The 24,040-nt window shown below is 39.6% G+C and overlaps 1 protein-coding gene across 1 annotated transcript in view; it reads right to left on the bottom strand.

Annotated features, from left to right (window-relative positions):
• s1pr2 (sphingosine-1-phosphate receptor 2) overlaps nt 1–21,206 on the bottom strand; it is a 47,935-nt gene extending 26,729 nt beyond the window's left edge. The window contains exon 1 of the mRNA XM_016275898.1: nt 20,844–21,206. The gene's annotated coding sequence lies outside the window, so the exon portion shown is untranslated. The remainder of the gene's footprint in view (nt 1–20,843) is intronic.
• Nucleotides 21,207–24,040: the final 2,834 nt, after the last annotated feature.

The raw sequence follows: 24,040 nt of genomic DNA, 5'->3' as shown, positions 1-24,040 counted from the left end.
TGTTTCCACCTGGTATTAAGATGTGTTTTCAGTGATCTGATCGCAAGTGGTCAGTCTTGTCGCATTACAATTTCCACCTGGTATTAACATGCTTTTCAAATGTGTCTCCACTGACCACTTGTGCTCAGATTTCATAAAGACACTCCCCTCTTATTTTGTCACCCTCTACATAATTTTCACAGGAGTGCCGCACACATATATGACTGAATGAGCAAAGTTTTTTTTTTACACAGCTTACTGAAAAGTCAGCAGGAAAGGAAGAGAATGAAAAGGATAAGGGGGATCTGCAATTTTTTGCATAAACCATATGTTTTGGTGAAGTTTAAATAACTTGTTTTGGTGCACTTTCTCACAACATGTCCCAGAACAATCAAGTCTTTGGTGAGTGGTTGGCAAGTATGCAATGTTTTACTATGGCCTGGGACACATTGAGTGTTTACACTACACATACGTTTTTGACTACCTCCATATGTGGTTTCAGTGATCAAATGACAAAACGTTTAACACCCTGTTTCCACATGTATTTAGCGCTGAACACTTGTAATTGGAGCACAAAAACACATCTTAATACCAGGTGGAAACACGGCCTTAAAGACTCAGTTTCTTGTTTTCTGTCACGTTATGGTGCATATTTTACACAATCACAGACAAAAGCTCACTCTTGCTCACTGCTGTAGCTTGTTTAGAGGCAGTTTGAAAGGAAGCAAGTTTGAAATGCATTGCAGCATCCGCGACTACTTGAGTGTGCACACTAGATGAGCGTCTGTGATTCTGGATCTGGAATCTAGAGCCTTGTGCTGCAGACTTCAACAACATGAAAGGCTAACAAGCTTCCTTCTTGTAGTGTGCGCTAGGCTTTATCTAAAGCATAAGCAGTAGTCCTGCATTGATCAGACACATGTTGGAAACCAAAAATAGCTCAAGTAGAGTTCTGGAATTTTCCTTCGGAGTAAACGCTACATGCCAGAACTGTCCTTCAGCTACAATCTGTTCTTGCCCCATGAATTAAGATGAAGTGAGAGTTCATGTGACATACAGTCTTCTACACCTAGCCTACACATAACTGTATGCAGGACTGGATGCTTACTATTACTATTCAGTGACTCACAAAGTAATGAAACCTCACGGGATGTGTAAAACTACGTCACTTTAGAACTATCACCTTGTTATATGAATGTCTATCTCATTTTACAAGAATTACCACAATCTTCAATACGTACAATTAGTGTGTAATTTCCACCACACCACAAAAGCTATACATTTCCCCCCAATCTAAAATCCCCTTTTAAAAGGGGAAATGATGAGACCGACGTTCTAGAGTGTTTAATAAGGAATAACTGATGATGGACTGCTGAACACGTGAAATTTAATGGACGCATTTGAGTAACACAGTTGTGTGTGTGTGAGACACAGACAGTGTGAGCAAGCAAGCGTGATTACCTGCATGTCTGCCCTGGCTCCAGACATATAGTCACAATATTAGATATAATTACAGTATTTTAGATTTTAGGCTGGAGAGTTGCCCCATTCAGCTTTCTGCTAGCTGAATAAATTGCATAAGTTCGAAGTTAAAATAGTTTGTCATACAATTTGCTTGCCCAATGCCTCTTTTTTTGTTGTTGTTGTTGTTGTTGTTTTGTAATGGTACACTATGCACATCTTTGAAGTTCTGTTCATCTGAAATAATGTCGAGATGTGACATGCAACTGTAATGCAATGAAAACTGGAATTACTACTACTTTGTAGCCACACAGTTGTGGAAAATGTAATATCCAACATAATATCCATGTGTTCACCCATTTATCAGAACAGTTCAGAATAGATTATATTTGTCCAAAAAAAACAAAGAAAAACTTTAAGTTGGCTTGAAATGGTAATTCACTGTTTTCTATATGCATCTTAATGATCTTACAGTGAACAATTATTTTAGGTTTTATTTCTTAATTACAACATAATTTAAGTAAATATCTTAACATGAAGTTCTGTTGAAACAAGATTTCTCTTTAGTGACATATGCAATACTGCAAGCTCTCAATCAGATCTGCCTCCATCCTATCAACAACAACCAATGATAGAATAAAGTCCCCAACCTATATTTTTTGATAATTCATTTTACTCTGATGGGTCACATTACAGAAGAAAAGATGACATTCCATGACATTGTGACTTAAAAGGCAGGGTAGCAGATTTGATTCAAAAACATTTTTTGTTAGGCTGGTTGAAAGTCTCTTCACATCTCGATAGCAATCACTAAGTGAAGTGGTCTAAATTTATTTCTATGTATTTATATCGTCTGTGGAAGGCGTAGGACCATAAAATGTTCGTCCAATCAAAATGTTCGGTCTGAACATTACGACAGGCTGTCCTGCCTGCCTGTCAAAATATGTATTTGCATACCTCTGCGCACCTTGTTTGCGCAGACATGATAAAATTGCCAGGGCAAAGCTGCCAAAGCCTCAACACTGAAAGACGCAAATACCCCGTCAGGCCAGAGTCACTGTAGAGACTATGCAACCATGTGGAATGGTATCTGGAGACAAAGGCAGGAATCTGAGACATCTGTGTGACGCACCCACCTCACTTCAACATCACTGTTTGCTGCACACAGTTCAACACCCCTCACACAGGAAGCGTGTCTCAGTCACCTAGAAGAACACAATAAGGTACAGCTGCATAGACAGTGGCACAATCCTGCTGCCAAATGCCAATAATATCCAGCAAGGCCATTTCCTTGAGCAGCAGTGAAGAACAATGGCCTCCTTGTCCAGGTTGCGTTTCACTTGATACTCTACTGGTACACCGGTCCAAAATTACACCATGCATCAACTACCAGACACAAGTTGTCCCATTCGAGCCATTTTCAGTAAACACTTTTTTCACACTTTAAACAACCAACAACAAACAATAAACAACAAACAACCAACCAAAACTTAAATTACCCATCAAAATCTGTGAGTCGCCTTCTCAGAAACTGATGGATGTGTTTCAAAACAACTCTAGATCCACCCACTGAAATTTCATTCTCAGAACTGGTTTGAGTGGGTAGTTTCGCTGCTGACAACTCATGTTTGTGATTTCACTGGGCCGTCTGCAAGGTCCTCAATGCAGTCTGGACCTCAGTGTTACTGTGGAGACCTTTGCCGCCTTTCATCTAGGGATTTGACAGCATGTGAAACCTGATGGTCTGGTTTGTCAGACTCAGCAGCGCCGTCTCCGGCCTGCCCCACTTCACCATTACCCCCACCCGCCCTGTCCTTCAACTGCAGACTGGAAGGGACGCCAGATCGTCCTGTCTAAATAATGAATCTTTTGTCTCTTCTTCTAAAGAAAAAACTAATTCATCATAATGAAAGATTAATAAGACGCTCATATGAAGGGCACATAGACAAAAACGTGAATGCATCTCCAGTAGCAGGTATCCACAGTCCAGCTGGCCAACAAGAGCCGTCTTCCTGTACACAACTACACTGCTATAGGCCAAAGGAAGTGTTTGTGGTGTCAGAAGACTAACATCCTGTTCAGACTTGATAGCTGACTGGTGGAGAGCAAGACAGTTAATGTGGGAAAGGTTTGGTGGAAGCGAGAGACACAAAAGCAGAGCAGAGGAAGTTTATTCGGATTCTTACAGGTGTAATACGTGCGTCAGGAAACGTGCTGAAGCACAGCAGCAAGCCACTCGTTTTGTGGCAAAAGTGCAACGGATATACATTTACATAGCTTAAAGAAATCGTTGTAGATTAAACGGTTGTGGTTCAGAACTGACTCGTCATAAAGGTCGCTCTTACAGTTCTTATGACATGCATATGATCACGTTCCGACTTCGGTGAAACCTGAACTTAGGACCCCAGTCTCGGACAGGACCCCGGCCACATCCCCATGACAGCTCGACAAAGGCCCTAGGTGTTGTTTGCGCTTCCCAGCAATACCTGATAAGCCCCAATTAGTAAGCTGCATCTGAGCAACCGTGCTTCCCACAACGCACCTGTTACCTAGCATCGGTTGAGCACCATTTGCCTCGTTCTCCAGAGAGATCTTTGAGACATCTTTGCAGGTTGCATAAACCGTCAGCAGCCACACACTTGGAAAAAACCCAGACACAACAACACGCAACTGACAGATGTTTCACTTCAGCTTAGTATGTCTGAAAGCAGGTCTGTTTAGGTGTTGTTTGTTAGCATCGTTTTTTCACGCTTGCTTCGTGCCACCTATTTTACTCATGCTTAAATGTCGACCTGTCTGCGGTGTGTTATAAATGGATGAGTAAAGTTATTTTTCTGCATAATGGCTCTGTTGCGCTCTGTAAAGTGCTTCAGACACCGACACGCTACTAATTCTACATCCTGTAGTCGTCGTGATAAGTAGCACCATCCACATGACCACATTTTTTTCACTTCTACCACAAATGCACCATTACACACAGCTTATTCTTGGGGAATTTTATAATACAACAGGTTAATGCAAAACAGGGAACCGCAAGTCATATAAACATGCTAAAGAGCAGTCAGAGGTGACCTTTAACAGAACAACAGTAAGGCGAATTTGCAAACTGTACGCTTCAAAATGTTCGAATGCATTTTAGGCGGACTGTAATACAAGTAATATCAAAATACAATCAGTTTATAGCATGTGATCATTAAACTGATTTTACCTTGCCCCGGAGAGCTGTGCAATTACGTCATACATAATTGTATTGATTGGCCAGCTAGGGTTGGGTCTATAATATCAGATGTAAGAGTGTAAAAAAACGGAGCACTTACAGGAGGAGGGTGGGAGGAAAACGGGGGAGGAAAATTCCATCTGTTGCATTAAGCCAAAAGAGTCATGAGTCAAAGCTAGTCAATGCAGTGAAGATGATACAACACAGAGAGTCCCAAGACCACAAAGCTCTATTCAACACACTCTCATTCCACCCTGCTAATGACCCAGCTCTGATATGTACTTTACAGTCGCCCACTTCTATGACTGGAAAAATTGGGCTTTGCCAGTTTATAAACCAAATAGCTCTGGTAATGGATTCTGATTGGTTAACAGTACACCTTGCTCCACACGTGCTATAATATATAATATACACTCTAAAAAATGCTGGGTTGTTTCAACCCAATGTTGGGTCAAATATGGACTAACCCAACTGTTGGGTTAAATTTGGTTACATTTTTAAATTAGCTTTTTAACCCAACAGTTGGGTTAGTCCATATTTGACCCAACATTGGGTTGAAACAACCCAGCATTTTTTAGAGTGTATATTATATATTATAGCACGTGTGGAGCAAGGTGTACTGTTAACCAATCAGAATCCATTACCAGAGCTATTTGGTTTATAAACTGGCAAAGCCCAATTTTTCCAGTCATAGAAGTGGGCGACTGTAAAGTACATATCAGAGCTGGGTCATTAGCAGGGTGGAATGAGAGTGTGTTGAATAGAGCTTTGTGGTCTTGGGACTCTCTGTGTTGTATCATCTTCACTGCATTGACTAGCTTTGACTCATGACTCTTTTGGCTTAATGCAACAGATGGAATTTTCCTCCCCCGTTTTCCTCCCACCCTCCTCCTGTAAGTGCTCCGTTTTTTTACACTCTTACATCTGATATTATAGACCCAACCCTAGCTGGCCAATCAATACAATTATGTATGACGTAATTGCACAGCTCTCCGGGGCAAGGTAAAATCAGTTTAATGATCACATGCTATAAACTGATTGTATTTTGATATTACTTGTATTACAGTCCGCCTAAAATGCATTCGAACATTTTGAAGCGTACAGTTTGCAAATTCGCCTTACTGTTGTTCTGTTAAAGGTCACCTCTGACTGCTCTTTAGCATGTTTATATGACTTGCGGTTCCCTGTTTTGCATTAACCTGTTGTATTATAAAATTCCCCAAGAATAAGCTGTGTGTAATGGTGCATTTGTGGTAGAAGTGAAAAAAATGTGGTCATGTGGATGGTGCTACTTATCACGACGACTACAGGATGTAGAATTAGTAGCGTGTCGGTGTCTGAAGCACTTTACAGAGCGCAACAGAGCCATTATGCAGAAAAATAACTTTACTCATCCATTTATAACACACCGCAGACAGGTCGACATTTAAGCATGAGTAAAATAGGTGGCACGAAGCAAGCGTGAAAAAACGATGCTAACAAACAACACCTAAACAGACCTGCTTTCAGACATACTAAGCTGAAGTGAAACATCTGTCAGTTGCGTGTTGTTGTGTCTGGGTTTTTTCCAAGTGTGTGGCTGCTGACGGTTTATGCAACCTGCAAAGATGTCTCAAAGATCTCTCTGGAGAACGAGGCAAATGGTGCTCAACCGATGCTAGGTAACAGGTGCGTTGTGGGAAGCACGGTTGCTCAGATGCAGCTTACTAATTGGGGCTTATCAGGTATTGCTGGGAAGCGCAAACAACACCTAGGGCCTTTGTCGAGCTGTCATGGGGATGTGGCCGGGGTCCTGTCCGAGACTGGGGTCCTAAGTTCAGGTTTCACCGAAGTCGGAACGTGATCATATGCATGTCATAAGAACTGTAAGAGCGACCTTTATGACGAGTCAGTTCTGAACCACAACCGTTTAATCTACAACGATTTCTTTAAGCTATGTAAATGTATATCCGTTGCACTTTTGCCACAAAACGAGTGGCTTGCTGCTGTGCTTCAGCACGTTTCCTGACGCACGTATTACACCTGTAAGAATCCGAATAAACTTCCTCTGCTCTGCTTTTGTGTCTCTCGCTTCCACCAAACCTTTCCCACATTAACTGTCTTGCTCTCCACCAGTCAGCTATCAAGTCTGAACAGGATGTTAGTCTTCTGACACCACAAGCGCTTCTTTTGGCCTATAGTAGTGTAGTTGTGTACAGGAAGACTGCTCTTGTTGGCCAGCTGGACTGTGGAGACCTGCTACTGGAGATGCAGTCACAGTTTTTTCTGCTTGCTCGCCGTCTTATTTGTGACCCTGGAGCACAAAACCAGTCATAAGTAGCACAGGTATATTTGTAGCAATAGCCAACAATAAATTGTATGGGTGAAAATTATAAATTTTTCTTTTATGCCAAAAATCATTAGAATATTAAGTATCATCATGTTCAAAAGATCAAAGATCATGTTCCATGAAGATATTTTGTAAATTTCCTACCGTAAATATATGAAAACTTAATTTTTGATTAGTAATATGCCTTGCAAAGAACTTAATGTGGACAACTTTAAAGGCGATTTTCTCAATATTTAGATTTTTTTGCACTGTCAGATTCCAGATTTTCACAGATACAGAGCTTGGTTGAATTTAACCTGTGTTGTTCCTTTTAGATGAAACTTCTTAAACGCTGCATGCGTTTTGTTGTTTATTTAAGCAAAAAAGGTGCTATAAAGTTGTGCCATTTTGTGAATCATATCTCAGCTAAAGGATAGCAATAGCCAACAATACATTGTATGGGTGAAAATTATAAATTTTTCTTTTATGCCAAAAATAATTTGAATATTAAATAAAGATCATGTTCCATCAAGATATTTTGTAAATTTCCTACCGTAATATGAAAACTTAATTTTTGATTAGTAATATGCCTTGCAAAGAACTTAATGTGGACAACTTTAAAGGCGATTTTCTCAATATTTAGATTTTTTTGCACCCTCAGATTCCAGATTTTCAAATATTGTCCTATCCTAACAACCCCATACATCAATGGAAAGCTGGTTTATTCAGCTTTCAGATGATGTATAAATCTCATTTACAAAACATTTACACTTATGACTGGTTTTTAAGTCCAGGCTCACATTTATCTTTCAGTATGATGAATATGTTTATTCTGTAGAAGAAGAGACAAAAGAGTCATTATTTAGACAGGATGATCTGGCATCCCGTTGAAGGACATGGCGGGCGGAGTAAGTGGGGAAGTGGGGCAGGCCGGAGACGGCATTGCCGACAAACCAGACCATCAGGTTTCACATGCTGTCAAAGCCCTAGATGAAAGGCGGCAAAGGTCTCCACAGTAACACCGAGGACCTTGCAGACAGCCCAGTGAAATCACGAACATGAGTTGTCAGCAGCGAAACTACCCACTCAAACCTGTTCCGAGAGTGAAATTTAGGTGGGTGGTGGAAGTAGAGCTGGTTTGAAACGCATCTGTCGGTTTCTGAGAAGGCGACTCACACATTTTGATTGGTGATTTAAGTTTTGGTCTGACAGTATGAACTGTTGATTGTTTACAGTGTGAAAAATGGGTTAACTTGAAAATAGTTCGAATGGGACGGCCTGCGTTTGGTGCCATTTTGGACCAGTGTACCAGTAGAGAGTATCAAGTGAGATGCAACCTGGACAAGGAGGGCATTGTTCTTCACTGCTGCTCAAGGAAATGGCCTTGCTGGATATTATTGGCATTTGGCAGCAGGATTGTGCCACTGTCTACGCAGCTGTAGCTTATTGTGTTCTTATAGGTGACTGAGACGTGCATCCTGGTATGTTTACATAAGTCGGCATCTGTGATTATGTATGTGAAGGGTTTTGAACTGTGTGCAGCAAACAGTGATGTTGAAGCGAGGTGTGTGTGTGTCACACAGATGTCTCAGATTCCTGCCTTTGTCTCCAGATGCCATTCCACATGGCTGCATAGTCTCTACAGTGACTCTGGATTTGCTCAGGATTTGCGTTTTTCGGTGTTGAGGCTTTGGCTGTGCTGATGGTGTCTTGGGCAGTGGTCCTCATTTGTCAAGAACAATTACATTCGAGCAATCTTTCAGTCATATCTCTGTGTAACCATCAGCCTAGGGATACTGTGGCCTAATATTTTTATTTGTCTATAATATATAGGTAGATAGTTACCAAAGTACACAAGTATACACTAAAGCACATTCTGTTGTTCTCAGAGTTCACTGAAAGTACTGTGAGCTGCACTTTTGGGGTTTTTGTAATTTGGGACAATAGAGAGCAGACAGGAAATTAAGGTGGAGTTTAAGAGACGATGAGATCAGAACGAGACAAAACACCAGGGCTCTACCTATAGCATTTTTGCTTAACCACTGGGCCATAAATTACATTTTTTTCTGTTGTCTGATTGTGACTGTATACTTAGGTATCTACTGGATATCTCTTAAAGAGATATTTCACCGAAAAATGTAAATTTTGTCATAGTTTACTCACCCTCATGTCGTTCCAAACCTGTATGAGTTTCTTTTTTATGCTGAACGTAAAAGAAGATATTTTGAAGTATGCTGGTAATCAAAAGGTTGATGGTCCCCACTGACTTCCATAGTATTTCTTTCCCTACTATGGAAGTCAATGGGGACCAACAACTGTTTGTTTATTTAAAATTCTTCAAAATATCTTCGTGTTCAACATAAGAAAGAAACTCATACAGGTTTGGAATGACATGAGGGCGAATAAATGATTTTTGGGTGAACCATCCCTTTAACATTAATAGTTCCATTGCAAAAAAGTTATTTAGATCGAAAAAAGGTAAATTTTTATTAACATCAATTATTATTAAAATATTAAAATGTTCTTCATACCAAGGGAAAAAATGGCTCTTTTAAGAACTGTTCTCTGAAAGGTCCTTTGAGGAGCCTAAATTTGATTTTCTAAGACATCACTGCAAAAACATAAAATAAAATAAAATAGTAAACAGTTCCAAAACTTTTGGAACCTTTATTTTCAAGAGTGATCCTGACGTGATATTTGGTAGTTACTATGCAGTAACTGAAGTGTGTTTCTAGTTTGTTTGCTAGGATGTTCTGGGTGTTTGTTTACTGGCTTCAAGTCAAAATTCTCCAAGTCTCTAAGACTTCATTTGTATGAGACAATCATAAAAAAATTGTATGACCCAAATGTAAACCTGACCATACAGTCCAACCCCTTTTGCCAGTTGGTACAATATCTTACAAATTCTTCCTCTCATAAAAACTATGAATTGTCACGAGTGTGCTGGATGAACTGGTCTTTAGATATGGGTTGTTAAACCCAAAGTATACTTGAGTTTTAATGCGTTTGACACATGCGCACAAGAAAGTTTCATCATTGTCTAGTAGTCACAGAAGTGCGGGTGTCTATTATTGATGGAGTCTCCATCAGTTTGCTGCTGTTTGGGGAATCATTCATGTTCATAGTTACGCACGGAAATGTAACAAAGGGTAAGGGGGTTTATTCAAATCACTTATTTTCTTTACTATAAGCAAAACGAATTGTGATACTTGACTTAGTACTAATTATGTCATATTTGCATTAAAAATGACATAACTGAGCGAATCACACTTAATGACAGTTGTCATAAACATGCATAAAATCTCCTTCATATTCATGACATGTGTCATGTCATGATTATGAAGGTGTCAGGTCAGTCTTATGCACACCCCTTCAAGTAAAGTGTTACCTTAGTTTCTTATTTCAAAAGACCAGCTTTGCCACTGAAGAACAAACTGACATCAATCTACATGTCTTTACTTCTCTCAATTAATTCGGCTAATTACATCTTTGTTTTGACTTTATGTAAAGCCCAGGCACCCTTTCATGGCCACTGTGTTCTGTTATAGTAATCCAGCACGATTTGGAAAGTTGGGTATACGATTGTCCTCAGCCACACGGGGGAGGAAACAGACGGGGGAGAGAGAGAGAGCTGCTATTCCACTCAGCTTACATTTAGCCCCATTATTTCCTCTCAGAACATTAGTCAATATTGTGTGGCTCAAGTCTATTCTTCACTACTTAGTCTCTTTTCCTCCCCTGCGAGGCATAAATAAACAAAAGCCCATTAGAACTCATGGCTCGTGGTTTATATTGGTCATCTCTGTTTATTTGCTGATGTGTTTCTTTGCATGTGGGCAAAAGGCGACAGGAAATGAGGAGCTGTGTATAAAGAAACATAGTGGAATGGAGAAACCCCCAGTGTGTAGCACGTTTTGGACAGTCAGGGTAGTGCTGGACTATGCATAAAATATACATAGTAATTTATTCTGATATATTTACAATAGAATTGATAGAATATGCATGCATACAAACACTACCGTTCAAAGGTTTATGGTCATTAAGCAACACAAGTAACATTGTTATCTTAAGGTTGCATTTATTTGATTAAAAATACAGTAAAACAATCGTGATATAATATTGCAATTTAAAAGAACTGTTGGTCACACTTTATTTTAAGGTCCAATTCTCGCTATTAACAAATCATTAACTATGACTTTTGCCTCAGTAAACTCTTAATTTGCTGCTTATTAATAGTTAGTAAGGTAGTTAGGTATTGGGTAGGATTAGGGATGCAGAATAAGGTCATGCAGAATTTATTTGCTGATGTGTTTCTTTGCATGTGGGCAAAAGGCGACAGGAAATGAGGAGCTGTGTATAAAGAAACATAGTGGAATGGAGAAACCCCCAGTGTGTAGCACGTTTTGGACAGTCAGGGTAGTGCTGGACTATGCATAAAATATACATAGTAATTTATTCTGATATATTTACAATAGAATTGATAGAATATGCATGCATACAAACACTACCGTTCAAAGGTTTATGGTCATTAAGCAACACAAGTAACATTGTTATCTTAAGGTTGCATTTATTTGATTAAAAATACAGTAAAACAATCGTGATATAATATTGCAATTTAAAAGAACTGTTGGTCACACTTTATTTTAAGGTCCAATTCTCGCTATTAACAAATCATTAACTATGACTTTTGCCTCAGTAAACTCTTAATTTGCTGCTTATTAATAGTTAGTAAGGTAGTTAGGTATTGGGTAGGATTAGGGATGCAGAATAAGGTCATGCAGAATATGTGCTTTGTAAGTACTAATAAACAGCCAATATGTTAATAATAGTTATGCTAAGCAACTAGTTAATAGTGAGAATTGGTCCCTATACTAAAGTGTTAGCATGTTTTCTATTTGAATATATTTTAAAATGCAACGTATTCCTGTGGTTGCAAGGCTGAATTTTCAGCATCATTACTCCAGTCTTCAGTGTCACATGATCCTTCAGAAATCATTCTAATACGCTGATTTAAAAACAGTAACATTTTTGTGGAATCTGATTTTTTTTTTTTTTTTAAATCAGGATTCTTTAAAAAATAAAAAGTGCAAAAAACAATTTTTATTTGAAATAGAAATGTTTTGCAACATTATAAATGTGACCCTGGAGCACAAAACCAGTCATAAAGTCGCTGGGGTATATTTGTAGCAATAGCCAACAATACATTGTATGGGTCAAAATTATTGATTTTTCTTTCATGCCAAAAATAATTAGTATATTAAGATCACGTTCCATGAAGATATTTTGTAAATTTTCTACTGTAGATATATCAAAACTTCATTTTTGATTAGTAATATGCATTGCTAAGAACTTCATTTGGACAAATTTAAAGGTGATTTTCTCAATATTTAGATTTTTTTGCACCCTCAGATTCCAGATTTTCAAATATTGTCCTATCCTAACAACCCCATACATCAATGGAAAGCTTATTTATTCAGCTTTCAGATGATGTATAAATCTCAGTTTTGAAAAATGTACCCTTTTTTTTTGTTTTGTGGTCCAGGGTCACAAATGTCTGTACTGCAACTTGATCAATTTAATGCATTCTTTATAAATAAATGTATTAATTTAACTATTAATTAAACTTTAGCTGATTATTGCTGTTATTATAATAACAATTATCAATTATTCTTCATTTAGTACAAATATGATATAACTTAAAATAGAACTTTATTATTTTATACTAGCCTATATTTTTCACTTTTTGCTTTAAACATTTTAAATCTACTTGGCTAATGGCTGAGAAGTCTTTTCACTTTTGTGATCCCGATTCTTTGTCGTTCCCCAACCCCCTACGGTTTAATGTCTACTGCACAGATCAAAGGAAAGGCCCACAAAAGGGTGGTTAAAGACATCAGGAAGGATTAATTTAGAACCACAGCCATGGTCTCGCCGTCTATAGTGCTCATTAGATAATGAGCTAATGCAATAGTACTTCATTATTTAATCTTCCAGAGAACTTACTGCTGGTTTAAGCATGTCTAGACGTTCAAGGATGAGATCTCCACACATCAGCAGGGCACAGGAAGACCATGTAAATAAAAACTACAATTTGCTGAATTATCACCGTCAACCATTAAGTAAATAAATAACAACCAAACTGACAAACCAAGATAAGTGGTTTAACGCTGCAGCAGGCAACTGGTATAAAGGCAAGAATCAGTTAAATCTAAACCACAGAAGATCAAGTTTCACAGGTTTGTTTTTTCTCACACTCTTCTGCTGTTGTCCCGACATTAAAGGACAAAATATCCTTTAATGAAAGGTCCTAGAACAGAAATCACGCTTGCTTTGTTCTACAGCCCTGCTCCTGTTCCCCCATAACGCAAACCCCACCCATGCTCATATTCTAATGCTTTATTATGGGATGTGTGTGTGTGTGTGTGTCCCTTGTGTGCGCGCTCATGTTCTAGACAGACGAAACACTGTCAGATCTTCGTGACAACATTTTACCGTTGTGCAAATGTGACCGCCATGCGTTCCTCATATGCGTCAGTTGTGTATGGGACAGTCGAGGGGTGATAATGTACCGTATGTGCTTGTGGGTGGGTGCGTTTGGGGGTTGAGGGTGTGAAAAAAAGAGGGGGAGACTCCACAAAGGAAACAGGCACCCACACAGATGAACAAAGCAGTCTTGATGGCCTTTTGTGATACGATGCTGTATTATGGTCTGGTACCTTTCATCCAACAATGATGGAAGGGATAAGAAACAGGGTGGGGGAGAACTGGCCAATGTGCCTAAACTATAACAGATCCACTCTGAGAGACTCCTTTTTTGTGTTTCTGGGTGTGTTTAGATTGAAGTATTCTTTGTATTAAATGATGATAAACACAAGTATTGGCTTTGTTTCAAAAATGCACAATGATCTTCCATCTTTCCCAGACCCTCCTGACATATTAGAGCACGTCCCTTTGGGACGATAAAGACTGGATTGCCTCACAGACTGTCTGTCATGGTAAAAATGAAAGTTTTACTTCCTCTTCTATAATCTTTGACTATAGTCAAAATCTCAATGGCATACATTGCTCTTTGTCAGAAGTCTTTTTAAATGTTTACAATTGAAAACACTACTAAAATATTGGGTAGATATACAGTGCCAACTACAATGCAAAATAACTATTTTCCAAGGAACTTTTTTTTTTGTTGCTTTTATCTCAAAGACAATATAAAATTAAATTATTTAATTTTGCAAATAATACGTCTTCATAATATCATGCTTACTATTTTACAGAGAATGAATGCCTTTAAACATATATAGCTTGAAGGGATCATCATATTTTCAGGTCCTTTTTTGATATCAAAAAGCTTGAAACACTTAACACTAGACCATCCTATTTTGCATTTACATTCCCACTACTAGTTAAAAGTGTTTTGTTTTGGACATACCGTCATTGATTATATCTTTGAAGCAGGACTGCCACTGGTGCTCTCAAAAATATCTGGTGCATGTCATTTTATTGCCCATTGGCTGTGGTTTAGTTATCGATCCAAAGCAGATCAAATTCAACAAGCTAATCAGTGCTGGATATGCTACAGGGGGAAGTCAGAAATCATATCATGTGGGCCTTTAACTGTATTACTGGCACAGCAAGCCGTAAATCTAATATATGACATTGTCTGAATATGTTTTTCTGCAATATTGAGTTTCAGGGTCTGGGCTTTGACATGTCTGCGCATTTGTGTTTTGTTTTCTATCACCACACATAAGTCTTACCAGCGACCCGTGCGTTCTCCACAGGTCATTTCAGAAGACGTTCGTAAAAACCCCTCTTTTCATCGTCGAGGGATATGAGACTAGACCAGACTTACCAATTTCAAAACATCAGCGCTTTATTTGACTGTTTAAGAGAAGTAAGAGACCATCCCCCCCCCCCCCAAAACGTAGTTTTAGTCTACATGTTTACCACAAGTTATGCAAGACCGCCAACGGTTTCATATAGTTTCAGTAAAAAGACGAGATGAAGTTGTGCAACATCTGTTTCGACAAATGACTGCAAAAAAAGAAGTGAATGCAACAACGTCCCACCAGAGAGCACAGATTCAGGCCATTCTCATGCAAAAAGCCCCAGTGTGGGCAGGATCCTTGTCTTGCTGCCTCTCATGGACATTCATGACTTTGCGTTAGCATGAGGATGGGCCTGATCCTATCACAGATGCCACGACTGAAAGAACAGGTTTGATGGACAAAGCCCCCCCCCCCTCCCCCTCCACAATGTAATCTGCCAAACTCTAGCCACCAATCCAGCTCTTCATTCCAAAAGGCTTCCTCCGTGAGCTTCTTCCAGGTGCACAAACAAAGGCAGTCAGAGTAACAATACGCGGTCTATCACGAGGGGGAGGGTGTGCGGGTCTGGCATGCCGTTATCTCTTTCAGTACCTGCTGGAAACTTAATGCAGTTGGACAGACTGATGCCCACTAGACGTTTGAAAACCACACTGTGACCACATCACTACAAATCATTCAGAAAAGTTTTCACGGCTCACTAACACAAAAATGATCTCCAAACCTCTTCGTGGCCAGGAAAATTGCTAACATTATCATAGCACGAGAGAGAGACAGATTTACAAAGGAAACGCTGCTGCCGCAAGGCTTCTCTAATCTTGAGAGTTGCGATGCCATTTCAACACTTGGGTTCTCACTTGGTTTTGCTTGACCAAGTCTCTACACGGTACCAAAGTTAGCCCAAAAATGGAACGCCTGTAATCATTTACTCATCCTCATGTCATTCCAAGAACTGCAAAAGAAGATATTTTGTGAAATGTCTCAGAGGGTTTTTTTTGTAGATGCAATGGAAGTCAATGATTTCCAATGCGGTTTGGTTTCCATCTCTCTTTAAAATATCTTCTTTTGTGTTCAGCAGACATGAAGGTGAATAAATAATGACAGATTTTTTTTTATTTTTGGGTGAAATCATACATTATAATTTTTTTTAATTAACATGCATAATCTCAACAATATGCAAAATTAACATGTCATTAACATAAATGTCTCATGAATTTTGATGATTTCTTGCTCTCGGCAGCCAGTAATTCACTGCACAAAAACACACTGTGGTTGACATAAACCCCAACTGTCCTCCTTGCAAGTTATTTTGCATTCTAGGGTAGATGGTAATTTTTTATTTTACAAAATGCTGTAAATTTGAATAGATGCACATTGACGTCGATAACAAAAATTTCTTTAAAAATTCCTAATTATTTTGCTATTCGAACTAAGCACACTTATATGATTAGTTACACTTTATTGTTTGAGTCTGCAACACTTTCGGGAACTGATGTGTGACCCATTTTTAGGTCATGAACCACTGAAACATATTAAATGCAATATATTCCCCAAAATACACCTTCCTTTTGCTATTCCGAAGATCTGTGCACACCTGCATCAATGTTAAACCGGATCTGCTGTTCTATTGTATATGGCAGATTTATATCAGTCAGGTGATGTTTTGCAAAATTAAACCCATAAATAGTGATTTTGCACAGATGCAAGACATGAATAGAAAAAGAGACCTTTAGAAGTTCTTCCATGACTCGAAACGCTATCTGTCCTAAAATGGACAAAGTCTTTGCCCTAACTGAAATGCTGTTCAGTAAATATTTAGAAACTTTCCCCTGAGCCTTGCGTGAGACAGACAGATTGGGCTAAGTGACTGTGCTGTATACAACATAAATTTACGGGATTGTGTTTGTGATCGTCTCAACATTAAATATGTACGCTACTGTACAGTTGCATCAAACATGCAGTCTAAAGGTTAGCAGCACAAGCAAAGGCAATGCATTGCTGCGACACTCCCAGTTCTTGGCACAAATACTGCTAGCTCCATACAGCCGGCTGTGAGTTGTAACTTGCTCAGCGGCAGCCTCCAAAACAGAAGGCGTTTATTTTGTCCCAGCTGCCACACCCAGCAAAAGTGTTTTTCGGCTGAGGAAAGATGGCATGCTGCCTTATAACAGCGCAATCCCTAAAGCACAATTATTGATCGGTGTGATTGAAAAAAAAAAACGCTGCCCTGGTTGACCAGACATGCATTGATCCCTAAGCGTTATTCTTCCCTGAACAACAAAACATATTGGTTTGCCAATGATGACTATGTTCCATTATACCTTCGAGCACAAATATCTTTTGTCCTTAAAGAGAAAGTTTAACCAGCTGTCTTTGATGATTCATTAATTAACACTAGTTTAAGAATACCTGTTTGAGCAATTGATGTGTGTCCTGAAGAAGGCTGTTTTGCCAAAACGCATAGATCTATACTAGTTGTAATGATTTAAGCCCAGTTCGAGGCTTTTTATCTTACCATGTGAGTGCTTTGGAAGTATTTTGTCTACATCATTCATGAATTTAGTTGAACGAGTTCTCAAGTTCACTGGCTTGAAATGTGGAAAAAAATCATATGGACTATTTTTTGGTGCCACTTATTATTCTTTTTTATGTCATTGATATTTTGGAGCTTGACATCCCCAGTCCTGGTAAAAGAGCAACCAGAACATTCTTCAAAAATTAACTTTATGTTTTCCACGCAGCTAATACAGATTTGGAATGACATGAGCATGAGTAAGTGATTTCATTGTTGGGAGGACTATTGTTTAAATGCTCTGCCTGACATCAAGGATACTGTCTTCCTCGGTGAAGTCTCTCTCAGGATGTGCTGCAAGAGTTCTGTGCCTGTTGCCAAAATGCTAAATGCAAGAGTCCTTGAGGGATTGCTCCGCCCACACTGTGGCCTGGCCCCACCCTTAACCCCTAATGTGACCAAGCCCAAAAATCCCACACTTCCAGTTCCCACCAGCGCCGGCAACATTTATTTATCTTTCCGTTTGCCTAGATAGCGTTTGTTTATTCACTTTTTTATTTAACTTCGCCTCTCATGCACAAACCCTCCTCATTGACGTCTGATCGCACATACAGTATGCGACCTGTGGGCATGCAGAGCCAAGTCACGGGGAACGAACCTCATTCTGAAACACGTGTCTCTGCGACAGAGTTGAACTTAAGGTCAGGAGAATGCACCATCAGGTAAAAATCAGACAGTCGGCGTGCAACCTCACTAGCCACGGCGAAATCGTCATCATAATGAATAGTACCACTCATATCTGAAGGCAGTGCCTTTGCTGCTTCATGAAAGTTTGAAATTAATTCTGAAAGAAAATTATGAGAGGCTCAGATTGAGACGATGAGTCACAGTTATGCCTACGTTGAATCCGTGCCCGCACAATTCTGTTGAAAGCTCAGCAGGCTTCCACGGAATAAGAATGCACATTCATTCACAAAGCTCTTCACATGTTTGGGCTAATTCGATAATGCTTTCTGCTACCAGCTAACAGCTAACAATCTTCTTCACCATGCTTAAATGCATTCCACAGAGTTACATAGATTTCCTGCAAAATCCAAAAAGAAAGTACAAAAACAAAATCCAGGGTATTCCATGTTGGCCACTCTTAAAAATAAAGGTTCCAAAAAGGTTTTCACAAAAATTGAACCATGTTTGGTTGCCCAAAGAATCTTTTTTTTCTTGGTGAGAAGAACATTTTAAAAATTAAAAAAAAACTTTTTCCACTGTAAAGAACCTTTAGTGGAATGGAAAAATTGCATGGATGATGAAGGTTCTTAATGGAACCATCAATGCTACTAAAGAACCTTTATTTTTAAGAGTGTAGTGTCCATTCAAGGCACAGCAGGTAATTTTAAATAAAAACCAGCTGAATCTTCTCTCATGTTGACATGAGCTGAGAGTGTGAACTTGAATGAAGAAAGCGGAGACAGCGTGGCTGGTTTTGTTCTGGTTTAATGAAGCATGGCATCACATGATGCCAACGTGGACTACATGCTGCCCATATCAGCTCTGTCTACAGATCGGATCCCAGCGTGATGAAAATCTGCTGTTTTTACTACACCCCACCATCACCTGAATAGACCCCACTGAATAGAAACTCTGCTCTCTCCACATCCATCAATAGATCCAACACCTGATATTCCTGCTCGGCTTCATTTTCCCACTTTAGTAATGCTGTTTCCATCCAATAACTAGTTAGCTCTCCTTTGAAAAGCATGCAGAAATTCCCATGTGCAAGTGCAAAGCACTCAGTCATAGAATAGACAAGATAATGCAATCATTCCATTTAGAGCTTTTAGATGAATAACTTGACCACGCACACATTTCACATCCCCACTTGAGAATGATGGATGGACAGCTCTCAATGTGATAATCAGCGTTTCCTCTTACATATCGGCTTATCTTGCAGAGGGAGGCATTGTGTACCACAAAAGCAGATTACAAAACATCACAACCCCATCCTCTTTTCTTGTCCTAGAGAGAATGTACAATCAGAATGTACAGTCAGTACCTCAGAGAGGTGCTGTTAGTTAGTGAGTGATGATGGTATTTTGGACTAATGGGACAGATGCATTTCATAGCTTGACCTAAATTCAGAAGCCGGCGCAATGGCTTTTCAATGTAGCTTTGGATTCCAGGGGAGACAAAAATCAGTATATACACAATAGAGCTGACCTACATCTCTACAATTGTCTGGTTTCATTATAAAAAAAACTGTCAACACAAAAACCTTAAAGGGCTAGTCTACCCAAAAATGCAAATTCTATCATCATTTACTCATCCGTACAAAATCAGCATGCTTTTTTTATCCTTCCAAAAAAATGTGTACGATATTTTTACAATCAAGCGCCATTAAAAACACAACTGGTTCTTGTATGTCTTGCGACTGATTGATATGCATGTTTGAATGTGTGCAAGCGTGAATGATGTTTGAGATCAAACAAAGATTATAAAAAAAATAACTAGGAAAACGAAAACTCTGATCAAGAATCAGGTTTCAAACCCGTATGACTTTCCTTCTTGCCTGGAACACAAAAGGTGATGTAACGCAAAACAAAACAACCAGGCCTCAGTTACCATTCGCTTTTATTGTACAAAAAAAAAAACACGCAATGAAAGTGGCACAACCTTTTGTGTTTCGCAGATGAAAGGAAGACATAGGGGTTTACAACAACTTGAGGATGAGTAAATGATGACAGAATTTACATTTGTGGGTAAACTGTCCCTTTAAGACTCATTCACCACAAAGTGATATCTTAAGTAGGTTTCAAATAAAACGCCCCCTAAACATTGTGTTCCAAGAAACACAAGACAAACAAGTAAATGATGACAGAATTGTAATTTTTGTGTGGGCTGTCTCTTTAAGAGACAGACGCCAGTCTCAGAGCACTCTGTCCAGCAGCATAATGCCATAATAGAGTCTTTTGTCTTATTAATACATCCTTTAGGAACAATGCCATCCTTACAGTCCTCAACGGCTACAAATGTCGCAAAGCTCCCTGCGTGCTATGAGCTCAGCAAGAACCAGTCCCTGTTGACAAATGAAGAGCTCCTGCAATACACATGAATCCAGCAAGTCTGGATGATACAGGTCAATGTTTAACTGCGCGCAAACATTTGCGGGCTAATCATAAGACATGCAAAACGTATGCATGCCACACTTTATATTTAACTGACACTAGAGGAAAAGGCATGTGTCGAAAGCCTTGATAAGACTATCTCACACAGTTCCTTATCAGATGAGTGCATGCGAGAAAGATCACTGAGCTGACGGTAATAGAAACGCGCCTCTGTTGACAAATAAACATATCACAAGTTGCTGTTAAAGTGTGAGTTTTGAGAAGGGTCACACATCTGTCTTAAGCATTTGCATAAGAGTGGTCATTAAAATACACAGCTCTATCGCGCTGCTATGAAAATGAATGAAGACATAGATTGTAACACTAAGGGACATTTGACTTCAGTTAGAGATGTGGTTATTTGAGTGCTGAGAAACTTGCTTACCCCATGTGCGATGCTTGGCAGAGAGAAGAAGCGAGCGCCGATGTTTTTAATCTTCATTTACAAAGTTTACATGAGATTCCGTAATTCCTGATTCCGCTTGATCGAGTCTCGAAGGATCCGTCGCGAGAGCCAAAAATAACTGATGTTATAAAAGTCACAACTTTCGCGGAGTCACTGCTGCATGTGATCTAACCATTAACGCAGCCATGGTTAAGATAAACGTCAAAAGGCATGAAAAATACTCTCTAGGTTTGCGTTGACGTCTCTAGGACGCGTCAGGTACGGCTGTATTTGCCGTTTAATTCAGAACTCGGTAATCCACGCGCTGTTCGACTGAACAACAACCTCACGGTCTATGCGCGCGGCGACGTAATACACACACACTCTCACTCTCACTCACTCACTCACTCTCTCTCTCTCTCATACACACACACACACACAGAGCAGCAGCATGGAAGAGCGCAGGATGATTATTACACCCCTAATTTGCTTGTTAACGAAAATACATGTATTATAAAAACATATATAATTGCAGACGGTCGCCAAAAGATGCTTTCACCTCTCGATTAAAATGTTTAGGATCAAAAAGGCACATTTGTGGTAGTATTTTAGTTTCTGTCTTTAGAAATGAGGTCCAGATGTTTTTGTTTTTGGTTCCACCTCCTTACTTCCTCTCAGTTCTCAGTTGTTGAGAGTCTTTAGTAGGCTAGTAGTTTTTCCTCTTTTTCTTTTTCACTGGATTTTATTATGGCTTTTATCGTGGCAAAGCCATACTTTTTACACAAAGAATTTAAATGGCTTAATTATGTGGAGTGATCAAGTATCAAGAGATTTGTGATTGCTATTGATTGGATTGTTATCTGTTTGGGTATGTCCATTGTCAGTTACACTTGGCCACATGAATGTGTCTATGCAAAACATAAATCTAGTCAACTTTTTCCCACACTATTAGCACAATTAATTTCCACAATGATGCAAATTTCGAGTGATGATATGGCGGTTGGCATTTCATGATGTTCCTCATCCCCTTTTCCTCTCTTGCATGTGGTTTGCGGGACTTCCAAACTTCTGTATGCTGATGTTTGGGAGGAGTGATGTTTATGTATGTGGCCTGAACAACCAGATGCATTTGGCCAAGTTGTGTCTTGCACCTCATGAGATGGTTTGAGAGTGTGTACACTTGGTTTCCTATGGCATTATCTATGTTGCCTTTTGGCTTAATGAGCCAACTTGAGGATATCAGAACATCTTCTTTCTTTAAATGTTTGTATTTGCTTTGTAAAAATCGGCCTACGAGTCATCCGGCCTACTGGGAAACATCCCAGTGAACCTTAAACCTGGCTCTTATGACATCTGCCTTCAGCTGCAAACTTTGTACACTCAACACGAAATCATCTTGTTTCCTTGACCTACTACACGAATGTCGAGATTGCATGTGGTCAGGCGCACGTTATTCGTCTTGTTTGACATCTGCTCATACATGTGTAAACCACCTTCGCTGAGTCACTAGAATCTGTTTGACGGTTTATTATCCTGCTTCTTTTTTAATGCCATTGATGTATGCATTGATATCTGCCAGTGTCATGGCTTTTTTTTGTTTTTGTCTTGATGAACACGTTTCGCCTCAGGTGTGTGCCGTTTGGTCTAGGCTTGTTTGTGATTGGGGCTATGTTGTATTGTGTTCACACAGGGAGGGCAGGTATGAATCATAAGAGATTTAGCTCGTTGAACACTACATTTAAATGCGCTTTCTTGTGTCAAGAGCCTGTTAATACAAGCCAGTCCCATTTTAATAAGGACCATGTGCTTCATTTCATCCTGTTGTGAAGATAAGCCCCTCGAGCATGTATGGAAATCAGTGAGTCATCAAGAATAACGACGCATCCACCTCAAAGTGATTCCTGTTTCAGTTTATGAGGAAGGTGATCTCACCATTGTAAATAGTCAAATAATGTGCATGTGCGTGAAGGAAATTCACCGTCAGTACTGATGCAGAAGTTTCAACGCCATATGCTTTGACAAACAGATCGATGTGTCTCAGAAAAGTCCAGGCGACTCTGGTTTGAACTCTACATTTCTGTCAGCTCGTGTGATTGGGGCTATGTTGTATTGTGTTCACACAGGGAGGGCAGGTATGAATCATAAGAGATTTAGCTCGTTGAACACTACATTTAAATGCGCTTTCTTGTGTCAAGAGCCTGTTAATACAAGCCAGTCCCATTTTAATAAGGACCATGTGCTTCATTTCATCCTGTTGTGAAGATAAGCCCCTCGAGCATGTATGGAAATCAGTGAGTCATCAAGAATAACGACGCATCCACCTCAAAGTGATTCCTGTTTCAGTTTATGAGGAAGGTGATCTCATCATTGTAAATAGTCAAATAATGTGCATGTGCGTGAAGGAAATTCACCGTCAGTTAGTACTGATGCAGAAGTTTCAACGCCATATGCTTTGACAAACAGATCGATGTGTCTCAGAAAAGTCCAGGCGACTCTGGTTTGAACTCTACATTTCTGTCAGCTCGGGGGAGGGGTCAGGAACCTTGACCTCACTTCCTGTGGCGACTTCACAAGCCGTGCATTGTGTGTGAGAATGTGACAGGGCTCCTGGGACTCCTCCACATCTGGCAGCTGTTTTGACCTCCCCCATCCCTTTTCACCGCCAGGAACATCTATGTATGTTCCTGGTACTCACCTCAGGAACTGCCCCAAAATAACTCCACAAGCTTGAACTTCATTTCCATGCTGTTATGTACCTCACACATGCTCAGTTAAGCTCTGACACATCGTATTTGGTCTGCCACACTCTGGTTTCCACCATCAGGTTTACCCAGAGTTCCGGTTTTGATGTGGTTTTTGCCAGCGTCTTTTGCGAGTGCCTCACACTTCAGAGGACAGACATTGGCGGTCATTATGAGTTCCTTTTAGTAAAGGAGAACAAGTATGCTATTCAGAATCATTTTCATTGGTGTTTTCACATCAATGCTTCAGGAGTTATTTGGAGTAGTCAATCACTTCTTATTTCAGCTTTTGAGAAATACCACATTTATGCCAGAGTTTTTCTCACAGGGGCTTAGCACGCATGTGCTTTCGCTACGTGCTTAAAGAGCATGCTGCCAATTTTAGATTGTCTTATGTTGAAAAAGTCTATGCTCGTAGCTTCCTATTTTACATTTGATTATGAAAGGTTTATATCC

The sequence above is a fragment of the Sinocyclocheilus grahami genome, unplaced genomic scaffold (assembly GCF_001515645.1).
Source record: "Sinocyclocheilus grahami isolate Dianchi unplaced genomic scaffold, SAMN03320097.WGS_v1.1 scaffold97.1, whole genome shotgun sequence".
NCBI lineage: Eukaryota > Metazoa > Chordata > Actinopteri > Cypriniformes > Cyprinidae > Sinocyclocheilus > Sinocyclocheilus grahami.
The sequence above is the reverse complement of the archived record's forward strand: the minus strand, read 5'-3'. Positions and strand labels throughout refer to the sequence as shown.